At 42.6% G+C, this 16,205-nt stretch overlaps 1 protein-coding gene and 1 long non-coding RNA gene across 8 annotated transcripts in view; one reads left to right on the forward strand and one right to left on the reverse strand.

Moving 5' to 3' along the window:
* The window catches only part of GRIN2B (glutamate ionotropic receptor NMDA type subunit 2B), a 366,073-nt gene that overhangs the window by 162,219 nt on the left and 187,649 nt on the right, over window positions 1–16,205 (reverse strand). The gene's annotated exons all lie outside the window — the stretch shown is intronic.
* Window positions 423–12,995, forward strand: LOC128326213 (uncharacterized). Of its 2 annotated transcripts, none has more exons than XR_008307892.1 (3): window positions 423–518; window positions 1,947–2,140; window positions 12,925–12,995. It is a non-coding gene; the product is annotated as an uncharacterized LOC128326213 (long non-coding RNA). The 2 variants fall into 2 exon arrangements; XR_008307893.1 differs by lacking the exon at window positions 12,925–12,995 and adding an exon at window positions 7,692–7,769.

Consider the following 16,205-nt stretch of genomic DNA (forward strand, 5'->3'; position numbering starts at 1 on the left):
GGCCAGTCATGCTGCCTTCCCCAAATTCTTCCCCACCCTCCTCCCCACTATCATTCCTGCCATGGAGAGGCCCTCAAACTGCAGGCACGAAGCCTTATGTCTAAATTCAGTCGGTTTTGTTCTTTCTAAGAAGGAAATCCCAACCCTACCTCTAAGCTTTGCTGAAGAGAAAGTCTCATAACGTATAAACAAACAAAGAAATAAATAAATAAAGCAAATTGAACACAAGGGGTGGGGGCTCTGAAATTTTTTTGGAGGTTACAAGTTTTTCCATAGCAACAGGCTTTAGAACAAGAAGAAGAGGGTGGGATAGGAAAGAAAGAGAGAACAGAGAGATACAGCACAGTGTGCTGGATATTGTTTCCATGGCAACCCTGTTACATACGCAGTGAACTGCCAAAGTAAGTCAAGATCCCAGTAAAGGGAATGGAGGGAAGTAGATGGTGGAGGCAACGAGCCTGGGAAGAGAATACGACCTGGTTTAGACAAACAGTTCAAATATGCATCTCTCACTTCAGGTGCATCCAAAGGACTGTTTCATTCCACATAGTTTTGCAGATGAAAATCCACACAGCCCAAGGACGTAACGAAACCCAATACCAATGCAATTATTCTTTTTCCTATACTGAATGAAATCTGGTGGTGTGTGTGTATGTGTGTGTGTGTGTATGTATGTAAATGAAACTAAGAATGGCAAAGTGAACTGTGTGGGAGGGTGGGGGGGAGAATTTTTCTTTAGCAATAAGGTTTTCTTTCCATCTTTTTGGATCAATTTGGACTACACAGATGCATTCGTTTTCACACCCCAGATGGTTCAAGAATGAAGATGTCATTCGTAATCGCAGGAAGCAATATAGAAATGTTACTTCCTCATAAATTGACTACTTTTTTAAAAAATGATTTTTAAAAAATGATTAGATGCTTCATCTATTTGAATATTCCTTGGATATTCCTCCCATTTTAACTCCTCCCCATTTTGATAAGCTTGCACCACAGATCATGACAGACACTTCAAACGATCCTAAAGGCCTAGGATGTAATATGACACTGTATTATAAAGGGAGGGAAATGTAAATGTAAGTTTTTATTTCAGAAGACTTTTTTATGGCTGGTTTTATTATCACACAAGAGCTCTTAAATTAGCTTTTTATGTCAATCTGTTTTAATGGCTACATTGTTGCTTTTCTTACTGTTTTATTGTATTTTATTTGTAAACTGCCTTGTGAAAACTGTGGCTGACAACCAGACTAACAAAACGCTGATCTCCTAATGCTGTGCATGTGCTACAGCAGAGGAGTGATTTTCATCTATCTTCTTTCCCATTGAAGCCAACTGTGACTCCCACCAAAAAGGTTCCAGAGGGCTGCATGATCCTTAAGGGCATATCTTTAGGACTGACAGCTGGCTTCAGAAGGAAGAGGAGATATTTAAAAAAAAAATTGTACCTCCTCTGTAGCATGTTGCACAGTGTCACTCCACCAGTAGCACTTAATTAGTCTGAAGGTCAGCCTGCATTTTTTAAGGGTATACATGTGTACAATAAAAGGGGTCCATGTGTACAAGCTGGCAAACATGAAAAAAACTGCTCATGAAATCTACTAGATGGCTCCTTCCTGCCACTTCCTTTAATACAGGAAAGGGACATATTAGTCCTTTCCAGACATGTATCATATGTAGAACTAATGCATGGAGGCAGGAGGCAGCAGCATCATGCAAGCAAGCTCTGCCCACACCCTATGCATGCTTTAACATATTAAATGACCCTACACATTAGGCCCTTGCATGGCCCTAAATGTCAGATTCCAATCTGATCCAGAAGAAAAATGTGAATCCCAAAGCCACCCGCCCCTCTTGAAAACCTAAAAGGAAATAATACTGAAGTGAAAGTATTATTTCACTTCAGTATTACTGAATACTGAATAATACTGTATTATTATGCCTTTTAGACAGAAGCCGTCCAGTCCAACAGAGCAGGACAAGTCAATTCTGACAGAAACATCAGATATCCATGAAGTTTCACATTGTCAGCAAAGGGCCTTTCAACAGGTCTGACTGAGGGGGATCTCTGCTGTTATGATGGAATTCCCTCCAACGTCCAACAGAGGACATGTTGAAAAGACTGCACTGCTCTACTATCCAGGTATTGTTGTATGCACACAGGGACCTCTCTAGGTGATTTTTTAGCCCTGTTCCCTGCACATGTGTAGAGTCCTATAGAGTCTAGCGGTTGGTCCATTAGATGATGAGGGACTGAAAGGGATTATTAAGGAGGATATAGCAATTGCACAGAAGCTAAATGAGTTCTTTGCATCTGACTTCACAGCAGAGGATACTGAGTGTATTCCTGTGCCTGAACCGAGCTTCTTGGGGTCAGAGGCTAAAGAACTGTGTCACACAGAAGTGACAAGAGATGACATTCTAAACTGTTTGGAAAAATGAAAAATTAACACATTGCCAGGGCTAGATGACATCCACCTGAGAGTCCTTAAAGAACTCAAATGTGAAATAGCTGGCCTCTTTGCAAAAATACGTAACTTATGTAACTTAACAATCAGGCTCGGTACCAGAAGACTGGAAAGTAGCCAATGTAACACCAATTCTCAAAAAGGGATCCGGGGGGATCTGGGAAATTACAGGCTGGTTAGCTTAATGTCTGTGCCAGGCAAACTGATGGAAAGCATTCTCAAAGATAACATTGTTAAGCATAAGGAAGAACAGACACTGCTGAAGGAGAACCAACATGGTTTCTGCAAAGGTAAATCTTACCTCACCAACCTCAGGGATTTCTTTGAGAGTGTCAATAAGCATGTGGATAAAGGTGACCCAGTTGACATAGTATACTTGGACTTCCAAAAAGCTTTCGACAAAGTTCCTCATCAAAGACTCTTGGGGAAACTTAGTAGTCATGGGATAAGGGGACAAGTTCATGTGTGGATTGGTAACTGATTTAAGGACAGGAAACAGAGGGTAGGTATAAATGGACAGTTCTCTAAATGGAGGAAAATAAGAAGTGGGGTCCCACAGGGATCTGTACTGGGACTGGTGCTTTTTAATTTATTCATATATTGTCTAGAAGTTGGGGTAAGCAGTGAGGTGGCCAAATTTGCAGATGATCCCTAACTATTTAGGGTAGCAAAATCCAAAACAGGTTGCGAGGAGATCCAAAAGGATCTCTCCAAACTGGGGGAGTAGGCAACAAAATGGCAGATGTGGTTCAATGTTAGTAAGTGTAAAGTATGCATGTTGGTACCAAAAAAACCTCCACCTTCACATATATGCTGATGTGGTCTGACCTGTCGGTGACTGACCAGGAGAGAGATTTGTCATGGTGAAAGTGTTGACTCTATGTGTGGCAGCTGTGAAAAAAGGCCAATTCCATGCTTGGAATCATTGGGAAGGGGATCAGAAAAAAACTGTTAATATCAGAATGCCCTTTATACACATGGTGTGGCCACATTTGGTGTACAGTTCTGGTCACCATACCTCAAAAGGGGCATTATAGAACTTGAGAAGGTGCAGAAGATGGCAACCAAGATGTCTGGGGCCTAGAGAACCTTCAGTTTTTAGTGTAGAAAAGAAGATGACAGAGGAGTGACATGATAGAAATCAATCATATTATGCATGGTGTAGAGAGAGAGAAATTTTTTCCCTTTCACATAACTCTAGAACCAGGGGTCATCCCATGAAACTAATTGCCAAGAAATGTAGGACCAACAAAAGGAAGTACTTTTTCACACAATGCATACTTAACCTATGGAATTCTCTGCCACAAGATGTGGTGACACCAACCAGGATGACTTTAAGAAGAGCTTAGATAAATTCATGGAGGACAAGTCTATCAATGGCTACTAGTCTGAGGGCTACAGTCACCTCCAGCCTCAGAGGCATGATGCCTCTAAATACCAGTTGAAGGGGAGCAACAGCAGGAGAGAAGGCATGTCCTCAACTCTTGTCTGTGGGCTTCCAAGAGGCAGACCACTGTGTGAAACAAGATGCTTGACTAGACAGGCCTTGGGCCTGATCCAGCAGGGCTGCTTTTATGTTCTTATGTCACTTCAGATGCAGAGGTGAACACAAGTAGCTCAGGCCAAAGCCTGCCGCCTATGATGCTGCCTCCCCTATATGCATTCCTTCTATACACAGTAAATATCTGAAAAGGGCTGTTCTTGCAGTGAATTTGCATATTCACGTACCAAGCCAAAAACCTTCTCCCCCGCTCCCCGCCACCCACCAATCCCAGGCTTGTAATTTATCCCCTGCTATAAACAAAGGTGGATACAGTAAGGCTGTTCACACAAGCAGCCCTACCTGGGCTTGTGCAGCCCTACTGGGGTTAAGGCTGCTAATGTCAAGCACTGGGATCATGGCCAATCCTGGCACTGCTCTGCCAGATAGCCCATGAATTTTCTCTGGGCTATTACCCAGGTAGAAGAGCACAAGCATGCTCTTCTACCAGGGATCCTGCCTGTAGCCCAAGCAGACACAGAGCCGGGCGCCTAGAGTGCCCCGCTTGAGGGAGAATCCCCCAGTGCACCACACTCCTCATGCAGTTCATTGTGAGATTTCTGGAGGCCAGGCAGTGTTTCCCTGGCCTCCAGAACGCCACACCGCTCGCTGCAATGGCGATCATTTACACAGCGGCACAGCACAACAATGGGACCACAAGGATTGTGTGGGGGAAGGTAGGTATACTCCTGCCTTTCCCCCAGCTCTCCCTAGCCACCAGGGATTTCGGTCATATGAACGACCTTATCATGTAGCAACAGGAACATTCTTGGTAGAATGCACAGAAATACAGACCACTGAAAAGCAGGCGTTTTCTCTGTATTTCACTATAAAATTACTTCTCTCACATAAGCATTTATATACATGGCTGAGTAAGAAACACCTTACCTATTTTGACAAATGCCTCACTGTGTTCTTGTCCCAGACATATGTTACCAAGGGGCAATATCCGGGGGGTTATTCTACAGCCATTTGCCTGTTAATTTCTGTTTTAAGCCTGATTTTGCACAAATACACTCATCCAGCTGTAGACATCTTACTAATTTATTCTGAAGAGAAAAGGATTGCTTCTGACCTACACACTACTTTACATCTCCCCTTTTCTTCCATACCACAGCAAAGTTATTAGTTATGTAGAAATACATCTCTGTCCATATGCATGTTTGCTATTATTCTCTCTCTCACACACACACACACACGGGTCTCTGTCTCTCTCTCTCTCTCACACACACACACACACACACACACAGAGTCTCAAGGAGAGAAATAACACAAACTGCCAAAGTCCACAAAGAGCAACATAAGGTAAATGAGGGACAAACAAAATAAAGCAAAAGAAAGGAACAGAAATGGTACAGGAATACCTGGAAACAGCTCCTGGAGCGGAGTTTAAAAGGAGAAAGTTTTTAAAATTATTAAAATTAATTCTAATAAAAGCCTGAGAAAACAGGTGAGTCTTGAGGTTCTTCCTGAAACAAACAGAGAAGGAGGTTGTGCTCTGCAAACTCCAATGTGAACCTTCAGCTTGCAGGGAGTTTTGCCACCCCAACCCAAAGTTTCAGTTGCGGAGCAGAACTGTAGGCTGCATTTGCTGTAACCAGAAGTGAGGGAGGAATCTCCTCCCTCTCTCCGGCTGTGAGAGCTGTCCTTCATGCAAGAAAGAAGCCCACACAGCCGGTTCCCCCTCCTCTCTGTAGTCTCCCTGACTACAGAGAACTTGCTCTCCATTTCATCCAAATGCGGACAGGAGAGCAGGGTGGGGAGCACTGTTCCCTCTAAGGCGTGTGCACGTGCACACGCTCACAAATTTTCTGATGTCAGCTCAGTTAATTTTAGATCCTGCTCAGGTTGAATTAGGCAGGCCCCACTCTGAATGCACGTGCACACACAGTGCCTTGATACTGCCGCCCAGAGCAAAACATATCCCGCAGAGAGATGAAAAAAATTAGAGAGACAACTAGTGGGGAGCAGAACCACAGGTACATTGGACCCGCAGTTCCATATTACATGTGAATATGGCCTAAGTTATACCACATGGAAGAAGTTCAGTTTGCACATCAGGAAGCAGAAGGGTTTAATTTTTATCAATCCCCCTTTTCTGAAACAGACCGTATGCTGCATTCCTTCCTGCTTTACAATGCCCCACAACTTTCAAGAGCAATTTAGGAGTGGTGGGGGGTACAAGGTTTGCTGAGAGCAGGGCAACTGGTGAAATCGCCCTCTATTGCATGAATTGAATCTTTTCTGTTTGTAGTACGATGAATTATGCAACAACCCTATGTTGCACAAAGTTGTGGTCATGAAAAAATTTTCACTGTATGAGAAGGAAGAAGAAATACTATTACACAATACAATTAGTGTGCTGCAGACTACCAGTGCTCTTCCGGTTGAACAGGGTGAGTGATTCTCACCAATTTTTCCCACCCCAGAAGTGAGTCCTGCATGACCCCCACGTCCCCCACTTCCAGATCGCAGGCAGTAAAAATTGCCTGCCCACCCCTGTGTAAGATCCAGGGGTCAAGAAATGTTGGCTCTGTTCACCAGCCGAACAAAAAAATGTTACTTGTCGAGCTATGTTGGTACATTATTCATCAAGATTTTTTTTTTTCGCTCATCAGGCATCATTTTTCACTCATCAAAGACTAGTGGATTTCCTGAGCCCTGGAGAGCACACACATTGCCTAAGTCTAGAAAGTAGCAGCAGCATGCACAAATTGCTGGCACTTCATTAGTCAGGATGTTGACCACTGATTACAAAAGAGAAAATGAATTTTGAAAAATATATGTGAAAAAGATTGGAATCTGTTTAGTGATCCGAAGGCCACTGGCAAATTGTCTTTCATGGGCCCCCTCCTACCTGAGTGGAACCCAAGGGAGTCACTCCATCACCACCACATGAAGGCTGTGGGCACAGAGGTGGAATCAGTATCAGGAGTCAGCCCTTTTAAGGACCTTGGCCTCTCAGCAGCTTCCCAAAGATGTTGACTCTGATGCAGGCTCTGAGATTAACATTACCAACAATCATCATACTGAAGATTATATACATCCTTTAAGGTTAGCAGAGTCAAACACCAAGAAAAACAAAAAATTACAAAAATTTCTTTCTACTGATATTTAATAAGATTTCCAGGCACATTTCACCATCTTCTGAGATATTTACACTGATATAAATTCCACCTCTATGTCTACAATTAAACTCTCCTGTGTTTAATTTTAATAAAAGCTGAAACACTTTTCCCATTAGATCTTCCAAAGTAGCCAGTGTTATTCAAAATTGGGTTTTTAAACAAATGAAGGAATGCTTATGAATTATGTTTTTAAAAATGATGTGATTATGATGACTTGGTGATGATAGAGAGAATGTTAATGACATACATTTCATTTCCTTACGTTAATGTTAAGTGTTATTTTTATTGAACAGAACATTTTAAATGATTTTGTAAGCTGCGATGAGAGGCAGTTTGGGCTATAAAAGGTCACATACAGTACAGAAATAAAATTAAAAATGTGTCACAAAATTTAGTTTAACCATTGTGATTAGGTTTTTTTTGTCAAAAAAAATGCTTGGGAGATTTCAATTGAACTTTTCAAAAAGTGATGTTGCAATATCCTTGAATAATAGTTTAAATATCAACATTTAAAATACAGTGGCTGACATACTACCACTGCATTTGTACTTCTAACAGCAGGGTATATACAGTGCTACCCGCCACTAGTCCTCGTACTTCCCAAAGACAGGCATATGATGGTTGCTCATTTTACTGGTAAGAATATTTCTCTGTGACTTTCCTTTTCAGGGTTAGGGTGACTTGCTAGGTTACTTATACTTGGTTACTTTAAATATTCTAAATAAATAAAATAAAATAAAATAAAATAAAATAAAATAAAATAAAATAAATACTCTTGTTTTGTTTCAGATCTGCCTCCCAGTAGAGAACTTCCCCAGGTCTTCTCCTGAATAGAAAACTGGTTTTCCTTTTACAGTAAAGAACCTCCTTTGCCTCTAGATCAGGGATTCTTAATGTTGGGTCCCCAGATGTTATTGGACTTCAACTCTAGCCAAAGGCCACTGGGCCTGGGGATTATGGGAGTTGAAGTCCAATAACATCTGGGGCCCAACGTTGAGAATCCCTGCTCTAGATAAAACCTACTCTTCTCCCGGCCTAAGAGAAGTCAATTTCTTGTTCAGGAGTATTGCTTCCTGAAGACTCAAGTCTCACCCTCTCAAAACCCTCATAAACAACTCATCCTTTTTCTCTGCCTGTCCCCCCCCCACTTCTTGCATTCCCCCAGCTGGAAAGAAATTACTGGAAGAAATGCAAAACATAATCAGATCATTATGAAAGAAATGCACCTTGTACATCTACATATATATATACATATATATACACACATACTGACTTGCCAAGAAACTACAGCACTGAAGGAGCACTAGGCTTCAGGATAGAGCATGGCCCCTTTAAAAGATCATAAGAACATAAGGGAGTCAGCGTGGTATAGTGGTCAGCATTAGGGATGTGCACGAACCTTGGTTCGTGCAGCAGTTCAGATTTGAACTGGTTAATGGTTCCACAAACCAGTTTATTCTGGTTCAGCCCAACCACAAACCGGTTCAGCAGTTCAAGAGTGGCGTGGCAGGGGGGGGGGCCTCCCTACCCCACACAAGTAGCCCTACTAGGTAGGGTTGCCCTACCCTAGGTAGAGTTGCTCATGTGCACAGCCTCCAAGTCTAGCATCCTGCATCCCACAGTGGCCAGGCAGTATATTTAGTGGCCAGACAGTGGCCAGACCTTGGCCAGTATATTTATATACTGCTCCTCCAAAAATGGCTCAGGGCAATTATATATTATATATCACCCCTCCAAAAATGGCTCAGATGTCTCTGGGAAGCACATACGCAGGCCATGAAGGAACTGACTTCCCCAGCTGTTGTACCCTCAGCAACAGGTATTCAACTGCTTTCTAAACATGGATGTTCCAGTGACAGACCTCTTCCCCATGAATTTGTCTAACCTCTTTTAAAGCCATCAGAGCTTGGGGTCATTGCCTTGTGACAACAAATTCCATAAATGATGTATTGTGTTGTGTGTAGAACTACTTTCTTCTCTCTGTCCTGAACCTCCAATGAAATTCTAGTTTCATTGGACAACCCTGAGTTCTAGTGTTATGAGAGAGGGAGATAAACACCTTTCAGTTTTATCCACACTATGTATAATGTTATAAATATCTATCATGCTTCGTAATTGTATATACCTCTATTTTTATAATCCTTGATAAAGATCCATGAAGCATGAGAAACAGCCTTCAGAGCCTACATATATAGCACAATTCTGCTCTGCAGGTTGTTAAAACAAGTTGTTTGCCTCACAACTGCTCACATATAAATATACACTGCTGCTGCCGCATACATGATTAGATTCTTGGTCTATCAAAACCAGTACTGTCTACACTGACTTGTAGTGGCTCTGCAGAGTTTCAGGCAGGGGTCTTTCCCAGTTCTACCTAGAGATACCAGAGACTAGACCAAGATCTCCTGCATAACAAATCATGCGTTCTGTCACTGAGCTATGACCTCTCTCTCCCAAAGTCCTGCAGTTCTTGTATCTAGATTATTTCCCGATTTAACTGGCCTGTAGTCAACCCTCTACTAGTTCTACAAGGGACCTCTGTCCCCTTGCTTGTATCCAGTTTGCCTCTGCCAAGTCAAGATAATGGGACTTGATCCATTACCAGAGGGCTCTGCCTTGCCTTGTGAGCTCTTAGCAGCCAAAATGGGATGGACAGACATCATATCCTGTGAGCTGGCAGCCACCCCCATTATTGCAGCTGCTGGGAAAAGTACAGCTGCAGTCACTGAGATAACTGCTAGCTCACCACATATACATACCAGTTTGTCATGGCCATGTCTAGCAGGTCAGACAGAGATTCATATGAAGGCTGCAATAGCATATCTGGAGTCCAGTACAGACCTCAACAACTCATTCAGTTGCCCACAATAGGTAGCCAGAGCTTCCTGAAGGGCCACAACACCCACCACCCAGGGCCCCATGCTCACCTAGTCACCCTTGCTTGAGGGCCTGGCAAGAAACCATAAGGCACTGAAGGAGTTCAAGACTCCAACCCACATAGTGGCCACTTTAAGGAGCTGCTCCTCACCATCATGGAGTTTGTACCACCATATTTATTTTAATACATTAAATACATTAATACATTTATTTTAATACATTACATTAATAATAATGTATTGTAATACAATACATTTAATACATATAAAAATGTAGTTTAGCTCAGGCAATTGTTAAAGAAAGCTATGAGCTTCAGACCTGCCTACAAACCTGACACATCTGGTTTGCCTTCTTAACGTCATCTCCTTTCCTCCATGCTTTAGTGGCATCTTCTCTGCTCTCTCCAACTGCCCCTTCACAAGCTTCCTAACAGTCCCTGACTGCTTGCTACATACTTCCTGTCCCATGAGACTCCAGTCTCTCCCCTGGAGATTTCAACCCACCCCACGTACCTCAAATTGCCAAGACAAGACACAGTTCATGCTAACTTTTCTCCATGCAGTCATATAGCCACGTACACAAGTACACGGAGAAATTCAGCCATGTGAACTCTCCATGCAGTCATATAGCCACGTACAAGTACACAGAGAATTTCAGCCATGTGAACTGGTCCTTAGGTAAGAGGATTAAAAGATAAATCATTCTTGGCTACAAATGTTTGACAGCACTACACATTATGCCTGCTGCCATAAACACCAGTGCTGCAGATGTTTTCTGTCACAAACACATCTGGAGTGGAAGCAAAATAGAAAGAAATACTCATGTACCTGCACCTGGAAACTGGGCCAAGCAGGTTTTCCAATTGCATGTCCACAGGTTTTAAAGATGTGTGTACATGAATAATTGTATCCCTGCTAACTGGGCAAACAGGTGCCATTTAAAGTGGTGGCTCTCTTATATTGAGCAGAAGGATGAAGTAGGGCAACTGCCCCTCTTTAGCCCAGTACAATCCTTCCCAGAAACAGTTGCTGGTGCCCCTTATGTTCCTTTTTAGATCCTGGGCCTTTGAGGAAAGGGAACCATCTTCTAATTCCTTTTGCTATGCTTTGAGAACTTTTTTTCTGTGTTGTTCAAAAGCAATTTAAAAATATATCAATAATAATAAAAACAACAATTTCCATATTTGATGTATTTGCTGCGCAAAAATAAAAACAAGTAAGCATTATTCCCCACTATAGTATGGGTTGGTTCTCACAAACCAGCTGCGTTAGCTCTGCCACTGAACTTCAGATGGCAGACGGAGGGAGGAGGCATGCACGCTCCCGAGTCCTGGTTGTTGGCATGGTGAAACGGACCAGGAATTGATTGTGTGGAGCAGCCTATTGTGGTTGCTCAACTGACATCAGTCACCCTACATCAAATATAAGATAGCTGATGTTGATTTTCTAGGCTGAGCAAACATGACAGGCCCCTCCCATATGATCACTTCTCTGTCCTTTTCACCACACAGATGACTGGGAAGCAGCAGTGCTCTGCCGTCTGACATCTGGTGGCATAACTAAAATAGCTGGGTTTTGAGAACCAGCCATATCTTCAACTCAGCTGTTTGGCCATTATGCTTTTGGACCTGCTTGTACCTTTTCTGATCTGCGGTATATGTTTCATGTGAGCTTCTAGTATAGTTGTTTAAAAGAAGAAAAAGAAAAACCTCATTGCTTCCTGATACGACCCTCCTAACTACACTTTTCAGCTTCATTTTAATGAACCCTCCATAAATGCTGATCCTCTCCAAATAATTGCTTATAGGTTTAGTACAGGAAATGAAAAAGAAGGAGAAGCAGAACACACAAAATCATCCTTATTGCCAGAGACATGGAGAAAATATATTCTTCCACATCTGAACTTTGTCCTATTCTAGGTTAATCAAGGGGCAAACCCTGCCTGCCCCCAGTCCCATAGTTAAGTCTTTTAATTAAAATGTGATATTAACAATGTGCAGGTCATATTCAAGACCAAAGGGAATAGTATTCTGAAAACTCTGCTTCATGTTGATTCCTTGTGACAAAAATATTTATCATCTACAGCTTGTTTCAGAATGTGTGTGTTTTTCTTCTCCACACAGTTCATCACAGCGTCAGAGGGCTAGCCAAATATAGGCCTGTATCACTTACAGAAACTTCTCCAGAACACCCATGGCCTTACATTTTGTATCCATGTCTCTAAGATGGGCATAAGAGACATCCCCTCTCCCCATACTCCACTGACAGATCTGGTCTGTCAGCTTGTCAGCTCTCATTGGGCACAGCTTGACATAAGTCCACACTGGGGCAGTGAAAATCTGTTTGCAGTCAGCTCTTCCAATAGCTCCCAATGAATGTAGAAGCTGACCTTCTCCAAAATATGCTGCTTCTGTTGGCTACAAAAGGCCCACAGATGAAGCTGGTTGAAGGAGCTCTATTTACATGATGATTCAGTGTTCTTTAGGGAGACCCCTTATGGTTGGTTCCTTGGAATTGTTCAAAATGTAACATTCCAGGAAATCCTCATCAAACTGAATACAGGAGCTACCAGGAAGAATATCAATGAATTGAAGGAGGGATACAACATTGCTGTGAGATGAAGGATGATTCTCAGCTAAGTCCTTGTTATGGAAATCCCTGACCCTCCTAGAGTTGCGAGTTGCCATCAATCATTCTTCAATCTGTGCCATAAAGATCTGCTCTGACAGAGAGTAGCAAAGAAGGGACTTAAGATGTTTGGCGAAGCCTCAAGTAGCACTAAGAGGTAAATTACTATGGTACATCAAGTAACTAATCATTTAAAATAAGATTTTGGGCTCTTTTTTCTAACATGTCTTCAAAGAAAATCAAATTGCCTGATATTAATGAGAATTCTCCCATTGGTGTTTTCACAGAAACCAGCCCTGGAATAAAGCTGTTTGAGGGGAAATGTTTCGCACCAGAGTCCATTAAAACATTAATGCAGAAACAGTATTTTCCAAGTTGTTGATACCTGGGGCACAGGGTTTCTTTCCTGGGGTGGGGGTGGAGAAATCACAAATGCAAGTCACTCTTAAATTTTAAAAAAGATACATATATTTTTTCTTGATCAGTTTCCAGAATGGGTAAATATATTTCTTGCATCTGAAGGACAATCAGATAATCTTTCATCCCTTATGCCCAGTCAGTCAAGACTCAGGGATGGGGCTGTGTTTTCTTAGCAACTGGTGATGCTCCTGGGATTCCACAGTGCCTGTCAGCTCTAGTACAAACTGTATCAGGAAATCCCAGTGCATTCCTGTTCCCTCTCTTGGGATTATGCCAACTCTGATCACCTCACCAGTCCATGCCAGTATCATGAAAGTGCTTTTATTTTCTTTGTGACGTGTTTATTATACAACAGCAAGAGCAAGGAAAACATCCAGTAAAGGAACAATGACAGCTACTGTTCCATCTTGGGATTAGGTCCTAGGAGAAGAGAGATGGTCCTGTGGAAGCAAGCATTAATTGTCCCTTTGCTAAACAAGGTCTTCCCTGGTTTGCATTTGAATCAGATGCTACATGTGTGAGCACTGTAAGAGATTCCCCTTATTCCCTCTGATAAGAGCAACTACATGCTTGCATGCAGAAGGTTCCAAGTTCCCTACCTGGCATTATGGGTGTGCATAAAACCAGTTCTGTCCATTTGGTTTCCCCCCCAGTCGAACTGGACCCAGTTTGACTGGCTCGGGCCTCTACTGGTAAAGGGGAATCCAGTGAGGATTCCCCTGTACCAGTAAAGGGCAGGGGGCTCTCAAGAGTAAAGGGGGTGTGAGGGAAGTAAACAGCTACTTACAAGTGCTGCTGCCACAACTGGTGGCCACAGGGGGCTCTCCCCACCCCTGCCAGCCTCCGCCAAAGTAGGCAGGGCCAGTGGTGGCCGGGCTTGGGCCTTTCTCGGCCCAGTGCAAGCCTCTCCTCATGCATTTTAGTGACCTCCGCACATGTGCAGAGACCATTTGAATGACCACACAATTTGATGAATCAAAGCCAGCTCACACACTCCTACTTGGCATCTCCAAGATAGGGCTGAGAGCCTCTACCTACAACCTTGGAGACGCCACTGCCAGTCTGAGTAGACAATACTGAGCTAGATGGACCTATGGTCTGCCTCAGTAGAAGGCAGCTTCCATTTGCACAAGAGCATTAGCTGTTGTTCTCCTGTGCTAGAGTCAGGACCATTACATCTCATTTTATGCATTTCAGCAGTATTGCACACTGCTTCAATTGGGGTCATCTGTCTACCATTCCTATCAATGCTGAATTATTTGCAGGTACTGTTAACAAAAGCAATCTGAAGGAAGTTACTTTGCACAAAGTGGGTTTTACTTTTTTAACTTTGGAACAGACATACAATGGACTGAATGGAGACTAAAAGATGCCTCATATTCTAGCATTACAATTGAAAGGTCATAACTTTCCTTGAAATAATTTCTTTTCCTTTCCACTGAATATACAGGGTTTTTTATTTCCAAAAAAGTGAGATAATTCAGCAAACAGCATCTCCCATAACGCCTACAATCTAATAGGATTCTTATCAAGAAAGTAATACTATATATAATAGTAAAGGATGAGCCATATTATTTTGAGGTTCAAAACAATGGCCCCATTCACACGTTAATGCTAAACTGGAGCTGAATGGTTGGAATTAGTTTACGTTCGAATGAGTGAAACCATAGTTTCATGATGTAAGCACTTTCCATCACCAAATTCCAGTTTGAACCTTTGGTTTGTACTGAGCTTTGCTGCTCCAACTTGAGGTTTGAAAGCGGCAGTGCTTTGTCCAAATGCAGACGCCGCCATAACAGTGTCTTCGTGAGATGGCAGCCCAGACTCACTCAGGGATGCACCCACTCCATGCCTGCCATGTGTCTCGATGACTGCCTCTCCGAGCATTTGCCCCGCCCCCATGCTCCTCAAGCCATTGCCTGGCAACAGGGATGCGCCTTGTCCCATCCCAAGCTTCTAAGACTGTCAAAGGGAAAAGTCACATTGTGAGATGCAGATCATCTGCATTCTCAGCTATCAGAGTGGTGTCATCAGCGAACCACAGGTTCTTGATGTTTCTTCCTCCCACTTTAAAACCATGCTCATCTTCTTGCTCATCTTCTTCCAATCTAGCTTCTCTCAGTATATACAGTATTCAGCATATAAGTTGAATAAATAAAGCGAGAGTATACAGCCTTGTCTTACTCCTTTGCCAATCTGGATCCAGTCTGTTTCACCATGTTCCCTCTGGACTGTGGCTTCCTGTTCTGTTTATAGGTTTCTCATGAGAACAATGGTATGTTCTGGGATGCCCATTTTCCTAAGGATATTCCACAACTTGATATGTTCAACACAATTGAAGGCTTTTCTGTAGTCAATGAAGCACATATTGACTTCTTTTTTGAATTCTTTGGCTTTTTCAATTATCCATTTCATGTCCTGTCATTGTAGTACTGCTCCTTGTCTCTTCTAACAGCTTTCTGAAAGTCTCTATTAAGTTCCTTCATGAGGTCTTTATCTTTCTTGGCTTTGGCTTCTCTCCTCTTCTTGGCAATTTCAACCATCTGTTCTGACATCCATTTTGCTTTCTTCTGTTTCTTGATCTTTGGCAACCTCTTTTCACATTTATCCTTAACAACTTCTTTGATTTCATTCCAAAGTTCCTCTGGTTCCCTATCAATGAAGTTCAGAACTTCAAAGCAGTTCCTGAAGTTCTCCTTGAAAAGGGACAAGAAAAACACTATTTGGCTGCATAAGATGTCTTCTCTGGATGATAGTGTATCCCCATTCAAAGACAATAGTGTGATGTCTTATTCATTCATAATGGATGGAGAGGAACATTTCGCTGTGGCAGGGGAGTAATTGCCATAGTGCTGTTCACCCCCCTTTTTTTTAAAGTCAAGTCAGATGTTACACCAGTGCTGAAGAGGGAGAACAGAACACACTAGGCTGGTTCTGATGAGTGCCAATTTGGTAGGACAAGTGTCTTACCCAGCTTTGGGATCTGTGTGTGCTCCTGATTTTTGATTGTGTGCAAGCAAAAACCTAGGTTTGAGGGCTTGGGGAAGTGATCGTGTGGGAGCCTTACACCAGGTAGAATGAAGCTGTCCTACCCAGCACTTGTACCCAGCTATTTGTTTGAGGAAGGAACAAAAGCCCCCTTATTCAG

This window comes from Hemicordylus capensis, chromosome 5 (genome assembly GCF_027244095.1).
Source record: "Hemicordylus capensis ecotype Gifberg chromosome 5, rHemCap1.1.pri, whole genome shotgun sequence".
Lineage (NCBI taxonomy): Eukaryota > Metazoa > Chordata > Lepidosauria > Squamata > Cordylidae > Hemicordylus > Hemicordylus capensis.